The sequence below is a fragment of the Lactuca sativa genome, chromosome 5 (assembly GCF_002870075.4).
Source record: "Lactuca sativa cultivar Salinas chromosome 5, Lsat_Salinas_v11, whole genome shotgun sequence".
Taxonomy (NCBI): Eukaryota; Viridiplantae; Streptophyta; class Magnoliopsida; order Asterales; family Asteraceae; genus Lactuca; species Lactuca sativa.
The window spans coordinates 293,141,627-293,162,798 of NC_056627.2; the positions used below are offsets into that span (position 1 = coordinate 293,141,627).

Genomic DNA, 21,172 nt, shown 5'->3' on the forward strand with positions numbered 1-21,172 from the left:
CTCCACTAGTCAAGAGTGCGGTGGGTAAGAGTGGATACCCATTCAATCGCCATTTTATAGGCAATTTCCTTAAACACCCCTTATAGACCAGCTTCGTGAATGAGGCCTACTAACGGTAAGACTGACTTTTACTCATACATATATAATGTTAGACTTTTAATGTTATATATAGTATAGGGTGTATTTTACACTTTTAAAATACTAGGTGGTCTAATTTAACAATTATACTTTTAATTCAATTAAATTGTAAACCTAAACTTTTTATGGATTTATTAAACTTCTTTTAATTATACACCTTAATTAATTAATAAAACCATAAGGGTGTGATTTGAACTTTTTCAAAACAATACTAGAGTTTTAGAATTTAACATTCTTAATTAAACTTTTAATCAACTTTTAATTCCAAAACTTGAGGGCAAGTTTTGAAACATTTCAAAACATTAGGGTTTAGAATTTAAATATACATCAAATTAAACTATTAATCCAAAATTTTAAATTCCAAAACTTGAGGGCAAGTTTTGAAACCTTTTTCAAAACATTAGGGTTTTAACTATTTAAATTTCAAAACACCAAAACTTTTGGGTTCAAATTTAAACTATAAAACCTAAAGGGGAAAATATGAAACTTTTCAAAGCACAAGTATCAAATAACAAATAATCTAAATTAACATTTAATTACATAATTATCCATATTTGATTTATTTAATGATTTCTTGCAAAACAATTTATCAATTTAGTCAAAATAATTAATCAATTATCACATAAGGAAACAATTATCTTATTAATTGATAAATATATTCAGTTAGATCAAGAATATAGTCAAATATATCATATAATCGGATTTATATTGATCTAATATGATAAGGTAACTATCCATAAGCAAAAACAGCAAGAAATCGCTAAGATATCCCAATCTGACGAGTTGACTCGTTGAGTCAAGCTTGGACTCGTCGAGTCTGCATGGACTCAACGAGTTCAGCTATGGACTCGGCGATTCCGGCCTCCAGAACATCAAAAATCGAATTTTTTGAACATGTAATGCATCAATACTATTAAAACCAGTCTAGTCTCTGATACCACTGATGGGTTTTGGTCATAAGACATCCTATGTGCTCATACAAACCCTAATGCTTGGATCTAGGTTTCTCTATTGTACATGCAAGTTATCCAAGACTATAAACCCTAATTCTAGCATCCAAGTAATCATATTAATCATAAGAATAAGTTTATAATGTTACCTTTATTGTTATGTAGCAATAACAATCCCAAATCTCCTTGTATTGACTTTGGAAGGCTTAGAGTCACAAGTGTCACTCCTCTAATGGTTCACAAACACCATAAGCAAGAGGATGAAGAGGAGAGAGGATGGAGGCTGCCCAAAAATGTGTGAAACCCTAGAACAAAGCTTAGCCACGTTTTTGGTCCTTAAGGGGTCTATATATAGTGAGGCTATTAGGGTTATCTAACAAGGAAACCCTAATTTGGATGCTTAAGCCCTAAGCAACCCATGGAGCCCTTTCCATAAGGCCTTGGACGATTTCATATGGGCTTCCCCCATAGAATTCGTCCACCTTATAATATAAGGCAATCCATGGCCCAAATTGCAATTATCTTATAATTACAATTCCAGTCCCTTTAGTTTAATTAATCTCTTTTAGTCACAAAACTAATTACCAATTAATTATTGACTAATACTAATTAAACAATATGATTTCTCCTTTAATATATTATTCTCATAATATATTAATAAATCATATTTAATCCTTTCTCTCCATAATTCATCCTATCAAGTTGCTTTGGTGAAGGCAACCCAAAAGGACCATGCACCATCGGGTCAAGTACATACCAAAATAGTTAGGGACTTAGACACTAATCCAACAGTTACCACCATCATGATAGTTGTCGGGAACTCTTTTGTGCTAGGTGCAATATGAAGGGCCATGCTGCTCGCGTCTGCTGAATCCTGGTTGAGTTTATTACATCAACCACCAATGTGGCAGACAACCCAGTTTACCGCCTATGTGGTAAGGATGGACACTTCAAGAAGAACTATCCAAACTAAAGGAAAAAACAAAGACTCAGGAGGAGTCTGACCCTAATGCTTAGGGAGAAGCATCAAGGAACCTGGTAGATTTTGGTACGTCTCTCGATCTCAGATAACTAACCGAAAACATTAAAAAGGCTAATTCTAAATGTAATTATTTCCTCGTTAAGGCGAAAGTCGCAGCACTGTTATAAAATTTAAAATTTCATCAGGTAAAACTATAATGGCTAAACATATACGTTACGAACATGTATAATTGAGATGGATAGACCTAGAGTGAGTGAAGGCCGCCTCATTTCCTGTTCCTCGTTTGGTTGTGGATTTAGGGCGGAGTCGCTCAGTCAACAGTCCTCCCCACCTTAATTATACATGACTAGTATATGTGAGGCGATTATAGAAATGCCTCGTGAAAATCCATTCATGAAAAGGTACTTTACTCAGAAACACTCAGGACCCTCTATAGTTTCGCGTCGACTCTATCGGTCCAAGTATCCGCGGCAGTGATACACGGGACGAAACCCGAGATGCCTAGAACTTGTGTGCCTGTTCAGCACATGACCCTATCGACCCTCATTCTATGTCATTTCGATGTATGCCAACTTCGACGCCTCTATCGATCATGGTTTGACTTAGTGCAACCGTGTGTAACTCCCTAGTGTTGTGTAAAAAGAACTTTCACCGTAGCCATTTCGGCAAATAAAGGTTCTTCCGAACCTAAGCAAAATAAAAATAATAAAGACTAATGCAATCCGTCAGTCGTCACTTTTATTTCAAACCTTCCGAAGTACCCAGGAGAAAGGTACCGTGCACTGTTACCCAACTCTCCTTAGACGGATAGAAACCGAAGCGAAGGACATTGTAGGTATTCCAGAATACGATAACCACCCAAAGCATACCTCGTAGATCCCTCAGAAAGACCCTTCATCCTATCCCATGGAACGGGAGCTAGAGTCAAGAGAACCCCTACGAATTGAGCTACTATAATGACCACAAATCCGAAATTGTTGTCATCCCTATTAAGCCAACATAGTAGCTAACACCCTCGGTTGGTAAGGAAATCTGAGTCGTAAGAGTCAAGGACATTGACTACGACCATCCATTCACGCTTAATCCCCCGAATCAAGCATCGCAGCGAATATCCCGGAAATCCGAGAGCTGCGATAAATTAAACTCTGGGAAGAGTGGATGAGGAGATTAAAGTTCCGGGTGATGGAACCCTATACTCACAATATTTGACCTAGACCGGGAAGACTCAGAACCTTCGGAAGAGTAGTTGCCGAAGATGTTTGCATTACTCAGGTACTTCGTCCACCCCGTTACAGACGATTAGTGCCTAGGATCCTCTCCGCCTCATCACATGGAGGAGTCACCGTCGCCTTGTAGACGATAGACTACATTCTCCGAAGTGAACACTAGAATACCGGGAACCACAGGATAACCTCCGCAGCCAAGAATACTTGGTCAAAATGTGGAAGTAGTTGCGTTAAGCCTTATAACCTAGATCCCGAAGAGATTATAGACTTGACACCAGTCTAGGTGTTAGTCGATGGGTTATACAAGAGCACACGCTTTCCGCACTAAAATAAACCAACGCCTTGGAAATTAGGGCATGTCTTACAAGATTCATTGGACTATCAGGTGTTCCACGAATACTATCTCACGCAGAAATAGTAGAACCACCTCCCGAGATAGTCCAACACTCGTCTGGTGAAACCCTATCTCCCCGACCCTGAGGGTTTCCGTTAGGAATATCTCAAGATTCATTAGTGCAGATTCATTTTGCACAAGATTGAGATAGCCACTCTACAGCAAACAGATACCCGTAGACACGCAATCGATCTGATGATCTAGAAAGTCTCTAAAAGCCAATTGACGGGAAACGCAAATCCAAGGACAACCCGAACTTTCTAAGAACCAACCTGAAGGACTACACTCCCAGTATGAGAGAACGTTTGGAACTTCGAAATTGTGACAACCCAATATTTCGAGACAATATGATGGAACACAAGTCAAATTTAGGTCAAAATTTAACTTTTCTAAAATCTTATTTGGGTTAAATAAAGTAGTAGGAATCGTATCAAGGTTTTCGTACATATAAAGAACCCAAAAATCCGAGTTATAACGAAGAAGTTATGACCAACCGATGATTCTCGGCAAAACCAGCAACACTGATAGACGTAAAATGCGAAGTTTCAATACAATAATTTTTAGCCTTAGGTATCTAAATAAAAATTTTAGATATCATTAAACCGTGAGCGTACATAAAAAGAACGTCCAAATCTGACTTCGTATGAGGAAGTTATGATTTTTCGAAGATCCGGATATAGCAGTAGGCAGCTAAAATCTCGAAATAGAGCTCGAGAGACTTTTGGCCAAAACAACCTAAATGAGAATCGAAGGTCTCAATAATAGTAGCACAACGGCGAAAAGTCTGACAAAAACGGACATCGGATGAAGAAGTTATGGAATTTTAACGGACTTTTCGTGTCCTGGACCGTTATAAATAAATAATTAAAAATAAAGTCAAAATTTGCCGATAAAGTCTAAACGAGATTTGTATATCATATTTTCAGCTACGTGTGCATATAAAGAACGTCGAAAACGGAGCTCGTACGCGAAAGTTACGGATTTTACAAGTTCGAGGCCCGAAATCCGAGGTTGTCAGGCTTGCCACTACGTGGCACAAGCTTGCCGCGACCCGGCAAGTGACTGAGGGCGTCCAATCAATGGAAGAGGATAAGTTTGACTCCCCACGACATGGCCATCCCTTGCCACGACGTGGCACACCCCAAAAATGCCCCTATAAATAGATTTCAAGGGCTCCGAGTTTCATTGCTCAGTTCCCTTCTTTCTCGCGCCGAAACTCTGCGTTTATGCCCCCGAGACCCTCCCAAAGCCCCAGTTTTTCACCTTCAAGTCCCGAAGGAAGGTTTTGTGTTCCCGAGATTCCCGAGAATCCTGAGATTTTCCCATGTTTTCAACTTTTCCTGTCGAAGTTCTGCTCGATTCTTCTCTCGGCTACTTCAAATCAACCACTTCAATCAAGTGAGTTCATACCCCTACATTTTTAAATGTTTTATAAATGCTTTTATATGCTTTTAAAGGGGGTAAATACAAGTAAAACACACGATTATTATCGTTGTTATATAAAGTTTCATTATACACTTTTTATGAACGAAATCATATGTGATTTATAACTATTATAAGGAAACTTTCATAGGCAAAATGTATCACGATAACATCATATCTTTTGAAATGAAAAATGTTGTTATATATGTATAAATCAAACACTTTGCTCATACTGTATGTATATGTGTCCATCTTAGGCACTACAAAAATTATACTTTTCAAAACAAGTGAGTGTTTCACTAGGGATTACTATACAAACGAGACACATTTTTAGAAAGCTATAATAGGTATAGTTTTACGAGAACATCACAAACTTTTACATACTAGAAATACTATTTCAAGGAGATACATTCATATACAAGAACAAACGAATATTTTCTTATGTACTTCAAGTAGTTTTCTCAAACGTTTTTACATGTTGAAATACTTTTAGAAACTGTCATACAAATTGTAGGTTTTCTTTTTGAATCTGTTATAGTTGTGCTTCAAACAAAGGTTTTCTCACACTTAAACTGTTTTTTCAAACGGTTTTCGATTTGATTTATAAACTGACATCAAGTCATAAATTATTATCTATTAAACTTTTCAAAGGTTTAACAAAACTTCTTTTATGCTTTTATATTATAAATTGCATGCCTCTATATGTATAGTTATATAAGAAATGTTTAAAAGACTTAGGAAGGCTATCCACCCTATTTCCTTTTCCTCGATTTGGATGTGGTCTGATGGGATATTGGGTACTCGTCCGAAGGTCATTTAAATATTAGTTATATATCATATGTACATATATAGTCATAAATGTTCCATCAGTTAATTCAGTTCCGGCACTCTTGGGTAGCAAGGGTGTATAAACCTACTTGGACACTCATCAATTACATTCTAGTAAACTATTATAGGAATAGTTTAGGGGATACAAAACATTATCCCTATTACAAGAAATTACACCAGAGTCAGTTCATTCATGAGTCTAGATTACATGCTATATGAAGGGATACTCTTACAGAGATTCCTCTTACATGGACACACTTATATGGATACTCTTACAGAGATTCCGCTTACATGAATACGTTTACATAGATACGCTTACATGAATACGTTTACATAGATACGCTTACATGAATACGTTTACATAGATATGTTTACATGAATACGTTCACATAGATACGCTTAGATGAGTACGTTTACGTAGATAATATATGATGAGTTACTATTACATATTATATGTATAGATACTGTTATATAGTTCTCCTTCTTATCTTTACCTTGTGATTCAATCACATCATCGACGAGATAGATTGGACGTTATATCCTAGTACTAAAGGATACTTTGTGGGACTAACCATTCCTATAGCCACTGTTAGCTACAGAGGATAATGAACATCTATGGATGTCTACGGTTGATACCATTACAGGTATACTTAAGGGACTAACTATTCCTAAACCCGGATATTAGCAACAGAGGTAAATGCACATCTACGGATGTCTACGGTTGTACTGTTCGGCGAGTTTCCACGCCGTGAATATCCTACTGCAAAAAGGATACATCTTTAGTTATTATATTATCACTTTTATAGTTTTATAATAATAGTTAGACAGGGAAAAACCGTCACGTTTTCAAGTGATGCGTACTTTCAAAACAATCAGGTCTTGGTTAAGGACTACTTTCAAACATTTCGAGTCTTGGTAGAAGACTACCTTTTATACTAGTAGGAAATATGGGATTTTCTAGGGTTTTCATACTTATACTAAATGTTTCATAAAACATTCACCAGTCTTTCATAACAACTTTTCAAAGCAATAACATCAAAATACTTATGAATTCACCAGCTTAAATGCTGACCTACACTTTCAAAATAACTTGTATTCTCAGGTCACCAGTAGATAGGTACGATGACCAGGTTTTGTGAAGACGGAGCAGTCAAGACTCGTCTTTTATTTTTGATTACTTGTTGTAATATCTTATTACTATGAAAGAACACACATGTATTAAACTATTACTATTAATGAAATGGACGATGTTGTTGCTTGTTTACTACTTTACATTTGTTGTGATACATTACATGACGTTCTCTGCCCCAGAACGTTTTCGCCATTCTCGGTTTTGGGGTGTGACAGAAATGACGATCACGCCAGTGATGATCTCGCCATAGAAGTACACTATGTTCTAAGTACTGAAAAGCTCTACCTTTCCGAGAGCTTTGGACCATCCGAGATCCTTTACGGAGATTGGTCCAACCCTCATCAGACCACTACTACTTTCGGAAATCCCACAAGTTTCTAGACTTGATCAGTACGTGCCCGACGCCACTCTTCGTATCCCACTCATCTTGATAGAAACCATTGAGAACCCTAACTTCGTATATATACCTGTAGGAAATCGCTAACTGCACGAGACGGAATCCGCATCCCATAAGTGAAGGTTTGTTGGAATGACAGACACAGGCCAGAGATCACTTGGGAGTGCAAGGCAAACCGAATAGGAAGTACCCTCCTGCCTTTACTCGGTCATTCATACCTACTTCCTTGCTTAAACCTGAATTTTGGGACGAAATTCCCTCTAACGGGGGGGATGATGTGACAACCCGAAATTTATTCCGTAATTTTTAACCCCTTCTTCCGTTAATAAGCCTCGTTTTATTTAACTGTCCGTTAACTTTTGGACTGGTTATTTAATTTGGGACTTTTTAAATGACTTTATGAAGGTTGAAATAAATTAGAAACACCACAAGATTCCCTTGAAAAATTTTAGTTTCAACCAAGTCAAAATACGACCGTTTAATCGGGTGCGACCAAAAAGCCCCGTTTAACGGCAGTATCGGGTAGATTTCCACTGAGCCCCAACTCAAACCCCTATATAAGGGTGAGTGGAGTCCATTTAAGACTTTTTCACTCTCTCTCCACTCTCTCTCTCTCTACAACTTATTTTCGAGCCAAAAACGTCCGTTTCGAGCCCCAAACGAGTAAGCAATCTACCCTAACTTGTTGTATAGCTTAGCTAGCATGCAAATTCGTGTTTAAAACATCAAATAGGGGTAGATTCATGTGTTTACATCCCAAGAACACTCTTGGACCGTGAACACCATTAAATGAGGTTTTTAAGCCCCAAAACCCCTCTAAACTACCCCTAAGGCTTAGATATGGCTAAATGACTTATGGAAACGGACTTAGAACACATTGAACTTAACTATTAGGGAGTAAACTTGAGTTTACTGCCCAAGAACTTGCTTGGGCCGTAAACTCCCCTTCACGGGGAGTAAACTCAAATTCAAGTGTTAGAAATGCCCTCAAACATCTCCTATGGCCTTGGAAAAATGTCAAGAAGCAATCCCATGGATGTAAAGGCTTTAAACTTCAATAAATCCAAGGAAATAGGAGTTTATGGCCGTAAACCCCCCTAGGAAAGGTCCATGGGCCGTAAACTCCTAAAAGGTGCCCAAATGATGCCCTAAACTCCCCATTTGACTTGGAAAAATACATAGGATTTTATTCTCTACCATTTAAGACCTTAAAACACAAAAGAAATGAGCACATGAGAGCTTACGGCCGCAAACACCTTGTTTAGGGCCGTAAGCTCCCTAAAATGGGGCATTGGAGGCCTTAAACCCTTTATAAATCCTAGATTTGAGCCTAGCATAATTCCACAAGTGATATAAGACCTTTTAGCATCCTAGAACACCCTCACCATGAGTTTACGGCCGTAAACTCATGGGGAGTTAGTCCCAGGGCCGTGAACTCTATAAAGAGTTTACTCTTGAAGAGTAAACTCCCTATCTAAGTCATACACACCCTTAGATGTTACCCGGGACACCCCTAGCACTTAATCAAAGTGTTTTTCGCACTTTAGGATGCGTATACTTGTTTAATTAGTATTATATGTACTAATTGTATGTAAACATATGTTATCATATGTTAATAGGTCACTAAGTGTGTTCAAGTCTTTACTTGACACCGAGCACCCAACCAGCACCTTCGTCGGATCCACTTACATCAGGTGAGTTCATACCCCTGAATTAACCTTTTAAATGTTTTTACATGTTTTATGGGGGGGGATTACAAGTTCAACATGCCAGTTATCATACCAATCACATGTGATTGATAACCCGCATGCACAAGGATTTATTACACTGTCAACTGTTTTTACCAAGTATGATACTATAAATGGTCTTCCAAAACATCTTTACTTGTACAAAGCTTTTCTCAAATTGTTTCTCACGCTGTATGTTTTACTTAAAATCCTGTTACGACAGTATGTTAAACAAAGGATTTCTTTACCCAAAATGTTTTATCAAAGTTTCATTCAAAACTTGTTTATAAAAGGTTTCCAAAGAATTTCTAAAGGTTTTCAAACTTATTTTATAAAAGAATACCAAGTCGTGATTTTCTTAAGTATAAAGGTTTTCCAAAGTTTTCACCGAAGTTTTCTTCCATGTTTTATACTCTTACTTCGTTAGATTCTACTGCCTTGTTATACTTCTACTTAGATAATTCTCCTACTTAATTAAATGCTACTACTTTGTTAACACTTTTACTTCGTGATACACATCTACTTCACGATACGCTTCTACTTCACGATACGCTCCTACTTCACGATACGCTCCTACTTCACGATACGCTTATACTTCACGATACGCTCCTACTCCACGATACGCTTATACTTCACGATACGCTTTTACTTCACGATACACTCCTACTTCACGATATGCTTATACTTCACGATACGCTTTTACTTCACGATACGCTCCTACTTGTTAACACTTATACTTTGTGAAACACTTCTACTTCGTTAAACACTTCAACTTCGTTAAATGTTCCTATTTGTTAAATGTATGCCTGTGCTTGTATAGATATATATAAATAATTTTTAAAGGACTTAGGAAGGCTTGTTCGCCCTATTTCCTTTTCTTTGTTGAGATGTGGTCTGGTGGGATCGGATATCCGTCCGAAGGTCGTTTGATCATTAGTTATATATTATGTATACAAGCATAGACATATAGGTTTACATTAGTCAATTCAGTTGTGAGTCTCTATCATTAGTCCAATATTTTACATCAAATCTCACTATACGAGATACATCTTCAGTACACGGCCTTCTCCGTTGTCAAGTTGGTAACCAGAGTCTCTTGTAGGGAGAGCGGACATTGTGTGTATAGATCTATACGGGATTGACACCCCCGCACCCTGACTGCTAGCTACAGTCCACGGCCTACGAAGCCAAGGGGTGACAAATGTCACACTTACACTGACGCTTGCAGGGCGTCAAGTTCACTAGTGTCTATCAGTATGGTTACGGGTATCTCGGGGTTACCTTATAAGTCATGGCCTTAAGGTAACAGGTTTTAACACTGTATTCACTGTTTTTAGACCTTGCTAGACGTATCATTCAGTTGATACTGTCTGGGGTCTGTGTTCACTGTTTTTAGACCTTGCTAGACGTATCTTTCATTTGATACCGTCTGGGGTCTGTGTCTCCCTTTTGTTAGACTGAGCCAGGCGTACCGTTCATTCGATACTCTCTTGGAGTCTATGATTTCTTTTGCCTTAGTCAGCAGTCTTCAGTGCTGAGGCATATGTTATTTTCCCTGATATTCTCCTACTTTCTTTCAAAAACAATACTACATTTTGATAATGATAGTGTTAAGGAAAAATTACTTTTTACCACATAACTATGTCCAGTCTTGGTAGAAGACTGCTTTTAATCAGAAAATATAGGATTTTCTGGAAAGGACTCTAATTCACTGTATACTTTAAAACTACTACTTATATAAAGTTATTTGGATAAAATGACACTAAGTACTTATGAACTCACCAGCATTTGTAAAAATGCTGATACTCGCTTTTCAAATAACTTGTATTCTCAGGTCAGCAATAGACAGATACATCTCAGGCGCTTTTGGTGAAGACCGTTTAGTACCAAGTTGCACCTATATTATTACTTGTATTATTTGATGTTATCTATGTAATGCAAACCATGTAAAACTATTACTATTAATGAAATGGTTGTTGTACTTTGATTACTATATTGCATATGTTGTGATACTTGACATGACGTCATCCACCCCAGAACGTTTCCGCCGTTCTGGTTTTGGGGTGTGACACGTACTGAAGATGTTGGGTGTACGCATGCTACATGTCGTGATCAGGTGGCAAGTCGTGGGGGAAGAAGGTGTGGCCTAGATCTTGTCACGTGTCACTCCGAGGTTAATTTGAAAATTAATTATCTTCTAAAATCTGTAATATCCACGTGTAGGTATCGACGTGATCTACAACTTTTTAGACTATATCGGCTAATTTAACTTTATTTTTAAAGTTATATTTTAACAGGCCTAGACAGTTAAAGTTCGTTAAAAATTCATAATTTTGTCATCCGACGTCCATTTTTGACTGTCTTATATCGTTGAGCTCCTATTAACGATATCTTTAATTCTCATTTAGGTTGTGTCAGCTAATATTCAATCGATCTAAAATTCGATTTTTCAGTTATATATTATGAATCTTAGAAAAATCATAATTTCCTCTAACAAAGTCACATTTGGACGTTTTCTATATGCACGCTCTTGGTTTAACATCTACAACGAATCTCGTTTAGATATATAAGGCTAAAAAGTATTTCGTCAGAAATTACTTTTGACGATACGCGGAGCTATGTCGGTTTAATCGCGAAACTTCGACGAGTCATAATTTCTTCGTTATAAGTCGGATTTCAGCGTTCTTTATATGTACGAGATCCTTGTGATATATACTAAAATTTTGTTTAAAGTTATTTATTCTAAATAATCTTTTATCAAAAGGTCATTTTTAACGTTTATTATCTCTAAATTGACTAACCCGAATCTGCGGGTGTTACAGATGTGACCTACGTCCACATGCGGAAACCGAAGAACTCTTCTATTACTCGATTGTATCAAAATTGATTATTTAGAACCCCCTAGCCATGAATATGTATAACCCAAAAACCCTAGCAACCACACAAAGAATCTCGTCGATATATGGTGTTAGGTTACTTTACTTCCTTTAGGGTCTAAGTTATTCATATGAGACACCAAATTCTAAGTCACACATTAACAATTGATAAATGATTAAGTTAGGATGAAGTTGAGTGATTTCATAACTGGTCGAGTTAAATTGGAGTTGGGTGCTTCATTAATGGGAGTGTGAACATTTTGACCATTTTACCCCTAAATATACTATAAAGAGGTGATGGTTGGTTAGTTATCATACTTAAAAGAAAAGAACTTTCTTAATTCAAAATAATGATTGTAGTCCCGAATGATATTGTTGCATCTTCTTTCCAATCGTGCGTGCGCCTCAAGTGGGATGTTTGACAAACTTCTGAGTTGTTGAAATAACTTATGGGTTGCAGCATTGCAAAAGTTACGGTGCTTTGTTTATGAGTAAAGGGAATTCTAAGCTTGCACATCACATCACTCTCCTTGTGTGGGGCATGCGACTATATTCAACAACAATTAAATTAACTCATGTTTAAGAGTCGTATGTATTTTGTACTTGTTTCTCTTTATCGTTTTATTTCTTGTTTATCTTTTCTTTTTCTTTTTCTTTATTGAAACAAATGAGTTAATAAAATATGAAACTACTCTTAAACTTAAATATTTATAACACTATATAACTTGTAAAACATAAACATATCAATAATATAAAAAACTTGGAAATTGATTCATAACATTATATAACTTATAAAACTTAAACATGTCATCAATATATAAAACTTATAAATTTTATAACTTGTAAAATATAAACAAAACCTCAAAATGTCATATCTTAAGGTAATTTCAAAAATTTGTAGGCGTCTTTGTAATATTGGTATTTTTGTCGGGAGTGGCATTGGACGGTGTACTTGTGAAATTTTCATGTTGTTCTTAAGTGTATGTAATGAAATCATCTTCAACGTCAATGTTAGTATATGCAGTCATTGTCGTCGACATTCTATCTATTTTGCCTTTTAAAATCTCAACTTTTAGATGGTGTACGCCTTCTTCTAGATCCACGTTGTTTTCTTTACTCTATCGAATCATAGTAATCATTTAGCATCATCGACATTTTTCACTAATCATGAGTCAACATACATATTCGAGCATTTATATCATGTCATTAAGAGAAAAACAACATTTTAAGCTACACAACTCATTTGGACAATTAGTACATCCTTAGTAGTTAAGACTAGGACTTTATATTAGACCTGACAATTTCAGACACGTAGACACGAATCTGTGAGAGGCATGACACGACACGAATACATCTTAAAAATTTAGACAAAACTTATTTCTCATCGTGTAATCGTATCGTGTCAAATTCGTGACTGACACGTTTTCATGACACAAATACACGAATTGTCAGGTCTACTTTATATTGACCCAAATATTCTCTTTCTTACCACTATTTTAAAATATATAGTTGTGTAAATTTTTGGGTAGTTATATTATAAGCATAGTCGATTTCCTTATAAATTGAAAGTTTGTCTAAATACGTTTGAACTCTCATACTTTTTGACTAACTCTTTGTAAACCATAAGGAGCCAATAGTCATCAAAGTAGGTACTCTTGAAGAAGCACTAGTTTGATGGGTTAGTAGCCTCATGATAAGAAGTCAACTTAATGATTTATAAGTTGAATTTCAATGCTAGTATTCATTATCATATATTAAACATGAGTGTTTATTATCTTCAAATTTTGCTATATTTTTATTTATATCATGGTCATGTTGACAAAAAAATCGACCCATTTAGACTATCGATTACACCTTTAAAAATTATATAAGGATTTTGACACTATAACAAGCATAAAAATCAATGCAAAGTTTTCAAAAGGGGCGGATACAAGTTAGGCATGTCAATCGTGCCGTGTTCGGGTTGGTAGGTCGCAGGTTGACGAGTCAAAATACATAAACTCGAACACGACCCATTTAACTATACAGGTCAGGGGTTGACAGGTTTGAAACATAAACACATATACGACCCGTTCAAACTAAAACATCAATACAAACATAGATAAATTCAAGTGATAATGTAATAACCACGTTAATACAAACATTAATCATATATTCCTATGAATAACACTTAATACATTTAAAAATATATAAATTTTTTAAATACAATTTTAAGCGGGTTGATGTGTCAACCCATATGTTTTTTGACAAACGTATATATGACCTATTTAATAAACATGTTGGCGGGTTATCGGGTTGGTAGGTTGATGAGTTGAAAAACTCAACCCTAACCCGTTTATTTCTTGCCGTGTCGTGGTCATGTCGAGAATTATCAGACCTAATACAAATAGAAGACTGGGGGCATGTGCCCTAACGTCTTGAACTATATATATATATATATATATATATATATATATATATATATATATATATATATATATATATATATATATATATATATATATATATATATATATATATATATATATATATATATATATTACAATCATATTTGGAGTTTTTTTTTAAATATGTCATGCCCTCGATGCATTTGGTCTGTTGGGCTAAAGTTGAAGAAATATAAAGTCTGCTTTCTTCTCTCTTTCTGTTACCGAGCGTATATATCATATGATATAATAGACCTGCACATTTGCGGTTCTGGACCGGTCTCGGATCAGTTTTGAAACGGTCCGGTCTTTTTGTGGTCGGTCTCGGAGCGGCCCGTTTTGGACCGGTCTCGTCCGATCTCGGGGCGATCTTTTTCCAGATCGGTCTCTTTGGTCCGATCTTTTTTGGGACCGGTCTCAGTCTTTTTCGGCCCGGTCTCACGTTCTTTCCGAGCACCATTTCGGTTCGGATTTTGGGTTTTTTCGGCTTGATTTTGGTATTTGTTGGTTTTTTTTTTTTTAGTTTAAAGTTTTCCCTTAACAAATGTGTGATTAACAAAAAAAATGATAGATTAAACTTTATTAAAAATGATACATTAGAGTTTAATAAAAGAAAAAAAGAAATGAAGTTTAATAAAAGAAAAAAAAGAAATGAAGTTAGATAGTATGAGATTAAAAAATGTGTAATTAACACAAAAATAATATATTTATAAACTTTGACTAGCGGTCTTAGACCAATCCCAGTTCGGTCTTGTATAGGTCTCGGAACGGTCCGGCCTTTTTTGGGACCGAACTTAGAACGGTCCGGTCTTATTCGGACCGGTCTCTTTCGTTCTCTTTCGGTCTTTTTTAGGACCTGTCATTTTCCAGTACAGTCTCAGTCTTTTTTCGAGTTCAATCCTTTTGTGTAGGTCTCAGACCGGTCCCAAATAATTTTCTTTAAATACTCTTGTTTAATTTTTTTAATCTAGTTTTTTTTTTTTTTTAAATATTAATATCATTCATCTTATATTCATTTATTACGTCGTTTTAAAAGAAGACTGAAATTTTACAAATAAAGTTGTAATTAATGGTTTCTAAAAAGATGAAAAATGCTAATTATAGTATGTGATTTAAATCTTTTCTTGTCATTCAAGTTACCCGGTACCGAAGCATTTTGACGAGACCTAAAAAAATTTGTGATTTAACTCTTTTCTTTCAACATATTTTGTAAGTGCTACCTTCATTTCAGAAATAATTGTCTCCCATATTTTAATTTAAATATCATATGTTTGGTAAAAAAAAAAAAAAAAAAAAAAAAGGAGCTCCACAAAACCATCATAGTCAACACAAACTAGCTTTTCAACATTCTAATACAAAATTCTCAATTCTTGAAATAAAAAAAAAAAAATCAAAAATTATCCAAAATATTCTCAAGTGTAGTAAAACACCATCATCTTCGGTTTAAAAAGTGTTGAGCATTTTCAATCGCACCTCCATTTCATCTCTTCGATTTTAAGGTAAAGACACTGTAATTCAAATACACAATATGTTACCCTTTTTTTTATAAATTTATTCAAACAATATTTCATATAAATTTAATGTAAAAATTAAAAGATGGTATTGATTTACCTTAATTAATTATGGGATAGCAATTTCAGAAGAAATTCTAAGCTTTGAATCTGCCCCTCCACTTACAACACTATCTCCATTCCACCAATCAGCACAAAGTACCTATTGATTTTTTTATAAAATATTAGTGTTATATAATTATAATAAAAAAAAATGTGTAAGCTAGTAAAAAAAATTAAATACCTTATCCTCATGTGAATCAATTATAGCCAATGGCCACTGCAACAAATACAAAGAGATCAAATATTTACGCATATTAAATTTTTTTTATTTATGTCAAACCATTTTTTATTCAAAGCAAAAAAAAAAAAAAAAAATTAAATTAAATACCGCAGTTCTCAAGTCCCATAACATAACTTTCCCATCGTAAGATGAAGAAAGCAAATGAAACCATGAAGTTTTATGCCACTTGCAAGCGGTTATCCAAGAAGTATGTGATGAAAACTGGAAGCTAGGAGCCAAAGTTCCTGAAATTATAATTATTTATTATTATTTAAAAAAAAATCTAGGGTTTTACTGTGTGTAAAGTTAGGGTGTTTTTACTGTGTGTGTGTGTACCTGGTTTGCGAGGATCCCAAATCCTGAGGGTAGGATCGGAACATCCACCAGCAATAAGAGCAGAGCTTTCACCGCCGATGTCGATGCAATTCACCACTTTCCCACAAAACTATATTTTTTTTATATAAATATAAATATATATTCTTTTAGTAAATTTCTAACCTTTTATTTGAATAAAAAGGGTTAATATCATTAAAAAAAAAAAACCTTATACAGCTTTATTCTTTTTCCTGAAAAAGACCTTGTATTTTTCTGTTTCTTTCGATTTGGCCCTTTTAGCAGTTTTTTTTTATGGAAAAACTTGTCAAGTGTGAGGGCTTTTTGGGGGGAAAATAAAAGGTTTAGGGTTTTTAAGGAAAAAAATAAAAAGTTTGAGGGGTTTTTTTGGAAAAATGAAAAAAATCAAGGTCTTTTTATGAAGAAACTTGTCAAATGTGAGGAGGCTTTTTTCGGGAAAAGAATAAAAAGTTGAGGGTTTTATTTTGGAAATAGTTTAAAAGGTTGAGGGTGTTTTAGGAAAAAGAAAAAAGTTCAGGGGTTTTTTGGAAAAAATGAAAATTTGCCCCAAAGAAAAAATTTGAGGACTTGAGAATTTCTGATATATAAGGTTTTTTTATGATATTAACCCAAAAAAAAACAAAATAATGTTTTTAATTTAAAGGGTTAATCGCAAAAAAACGACCTTAAATTTTTTTTTTTAAAAAGACCTTGTATTTTTTTCATTTTTTCCAATCTGGCCCTTTTAGTCAGTTTTTGCCAAAAAAAAAAGACTAAATGTGTGGGGGTTTTTTCGAGAGAAACTAAAAAAAGTTGAGGGTTTATTTGGAAGCATTTAGAAGGTTGGAATTTTTTTTTTCCGAAAAAAGAAAATACAAAGTTAAGGGTTTTTCTTGGAAAAAAGAAAAAAAAAAACTCAAAATATAACGTCTTTTTTTGAGATTAACCCTATATAATAATAATAATTATATAATACCATGTTTATTGTATCTTTTCCTGTTTCAATATCCCATCTTCTAATAGAATGATCCCATGATGCTGAATAAATCGTTCCATATTCAGGCCAAACAACCGAAGATACACATTGAGTATGGCCCACAAGTGTAGCTACAGCCTCCCCCTATATTTATTTTTTAACCAAATTATCAATAAACTTAATGAAAATATAAATTAAAATATAAAAATATACCTCTGATTGAGATTCTTCTTGCTTATTCCCTTTTTTCCTTTTCTTTACTGAAACAATATCTGCTTCATTAGACTCTGTTTGCCACACATTGATTCTGCAATCCCAAGAACCTGAACATATCTGTAATGGAGGAGGAGAGAGGTGAGAGATAGTGGCAAAAATGTAAAAAACATTAAAGATTATTGAGAAAAAAGAAAAATTACCAAATTGCCATTAGGTTGTGATGCAAGGCTTTGAACTGAAGCAGTATGCCCAACAAGAGTTCTGAAAGAACTAATCTTTAGGTTTTCTGATAGAGGCTCTGGATCAAACTTCAAGTTGAAAAAAAAATTTATTTTTATTTTTTTTAGTTGTTGATTTTTTAATAAGAAAGTTTTTTTTTAATGTAAAAGTTAAAATTACCTTCCAGAGTTTCACAGTTCTGTCTTTTGATCCAGTTGCAACAACCTTATTGGTGTCGTTTTCATTATCTGAAGATTTAGTGAGAAATAATGAGAAAAGAAATAACTTACTTTTTATTAAAATAAATAAAAAAATGAAGATTTAGTTTGTAAAACAAGTGTATACCTTTTGAATTCACAACACCAACTGATGTTATTGCACCATTATGACCTTCTAAAATATGTGTACAATTTTCTGGACCTTTCCATATCCTGAATTTATATATTTAAAGAGAAACATATGTTTTTGTTATTTCATGAAAAAAGAAAAAAAAAAAAAAAAAAAGGTTATGAAATTACCTTCCTAATCCATCGTAGCAACCTGTCAAAATGAACCTTGCAGAAAGAAAGAAAGAAAGAAAGAAATTTACTCAGTTTCAACAAATTGTCTATTGAGTTGACAGAAGAAGAAGAAGAAGAAGAAGAAGAAGAAAGGTGAATTTGAAGAAAAAGAGGGATAGATACAAGGATGAAAGTATAGGGCTTACTGATTTGATCCATCAACTGCACTGACCCAATCATCATGTAATGAAGGATCTTCTTCCTTGCGTGGAGCTACAGCTTTTATGTATTCAATTTCTAGGGTTTTTTCCTGAAGTTTTATCATGATGTGACGATAGGTTGAGAAGATTAATGACATCGCTTAAATGTAAATCTTCTTGTTTTGTTTTATCAATGTATATTTCTCAGATTACAAGCTTTTGATTCGAACTGTTTAGATGATGAATGTGTGATTAATCGCTATGAATTTTAGGGAAGAAAAATAAGTATACCGCTGAGATTCCTTTGGCGAGAAGAAAGTCTTCAAGTGACATCCTCACTAGCTCACCATCAATCAAGAAATCAAATGGTTCATGTTTCCAATCATCGTTTCCTAACATAAGTTAAGATTAGATGACTTAAAAGTGTAAAAACTAATCGGTGAACAACTAACTTATAGCATTGAATCATTGATCTTCGAATTGCAGATGATTTCAGAGAACTATTCCGAAGTTCATGCTGTTTTTACACGAACAGAATATATGTTTTATTGGTGGCAAAATGGTTCAAGTCAGGTTAAGCAGAAACGTAGTGTAAAGACGAATAACCTGATTGAAGAAGGCTATTAACCACGGACGAAAGACCCTTCCTTGTGAGGGTAGAAGGGAGGGCAATGGTTGTCGTCGGAGCTTTGAACGGCGGTTTAAGCTTCGTAACGAATCGCACCTGTACTCTTCTTGAAACATCTTCACATCTCCATCGATATCCATCTGAAAACGCAGTTTAGCTGCAATTAATAGTGAATTGTTCAAGAACTCGGCGCTGGAAAAATCGACAGCAGCACAAACACGAATGAAAGAAGAAAGAGAAAAGAAAAATGACCATTTTTACCCTGCTGTTATATATAGTGATGGATTAAGTTGCTGAATAATTATAAGAACATACATATTATCATACAAAATGTAAATTACACACAAATATAAAATGTCATACAAAATGTAAATTAAACATAAATCATTTAATATCCAAATAAAAACGGAATGATAAATAATAATCACATATAAACAACATCCTAAAAAATTATTATTTAAAGTAGTTTATCATAACATATAAACAAAAAAAAAATCTGATTTTTGACAATTAATAATCACAAATAATCAAAATCAAAATGTAGATTCAACAAATAATGATAAAACTTTATATTGACAAATAATAACTTAAAAAAACCTAATGTCTACAACAAAAATAACCAATTAATAAAGAGTTCCAATGTTCAATAAATTTAATGAGTAACTTAAGTACAAGGTAATTACTTCTGTTATAATGGGATAGGAAGGTAATCATGTATCCATATAGAAAAAAACAACTATTTCACAATTCACAAAGATGATCTCTTACATAAAATATTTATTTTATGTATCTCATAATTTGTAACTCCTCATTAAGGTTAGTGTTTAACTGCTTAAACTCACATAATCCAAATTAATGTCATCACATAAAGGGCAACAACTCAAAACAAATCAAATCTTAAAACATTAACCTCAAAACAAACAACTACGATAGAGTTATCCATGCCTACATGATATGGTATACATGGGGAACATCAACCTCAATACAATGAAAGCATTAAACATAACACCCAACTTCACCTAGAATTTATACTCATAATTTATTACGTATATAATGTTATGAGTCATTTGATGCATCATCAACATATACAGAGGATTCTTCTTCTTCCTGTTGTTTCTATACAATATGATTCAGGGAAAGCTTAATGAACAACAATGGCAAACAAGAAAGAAAAATATGGCACTCAAGAACCGATTTCAAAAATTATTAACAAGAAAGGGAAAACTGCAATTTGATACAGGTATTTAATTTTTTATATCAATTTCAGATTTATTATGGCAAATCGGATTCTGATTTTATACATAATACATCAGATTACATAACATCAAAGCATAACTGATTCTGATTTCAAAAATTATTAACATAAAAGAAGAAGATTAGCTTACCCGTTTTTTGATGAATTACAGTGATCTTCAATGACAGGGAAAGCGAGAGAAATTGATCGGAGATGGCGAGTTCTCTTTAGCCGGCGAGACGGTGGAGAGACGGCAGCTAGATGCCGGCGACCGGCAAGATGGCAGTGAGCTGTCGATGGAGGAGGCGACGATTTTTGTGTATGCGCTTTTTTTTTTAGGTTACGATTGAAAGAATGGGTATTAGGTAACGATGGAAGAAGGGTTTAGGTATTCAGCCACCCCTTCCTTTTGTTTTTTTTTATCCCCTCCCCATATATATATATATATATATATATATATATATATATATATATATATATATATATATATATATATATATATATATATATAATATATATATATATAATATATATA

At 34.4% G+C, this 21,172-nt stretch overlaps 1 protein-coding gene and 1 pseudogene across 1 annotated transcript in view; both read right to left on the reverse strand.

Annotated features, from left to right (window-relative positions):
* Positions 1-21,057, reverse strand: part of LOC111910367 (ribosome biogenesis protein WDR12 homolog) — a 67,856-nt gene extending 46,799 nt beyond the window's left edge. Inside the window, exon 1 of the mRNA XM_052771770.1 lies at positions 20,789-21,057. The gene's annotated coding sequence lies outside the window, so the exon portion shown is untranslated. The remainder of the gene's footprint in view (positions 1-20,788) is intronic.
* LOC128125909 (ribosome biogenesis protein WDR12 homolog) lies at positions 15,819-19,543 on the reverse strand (annotated as a pseudogene).
* Positions 21,058-21,172: the final 115 nt, after the last annotated feature.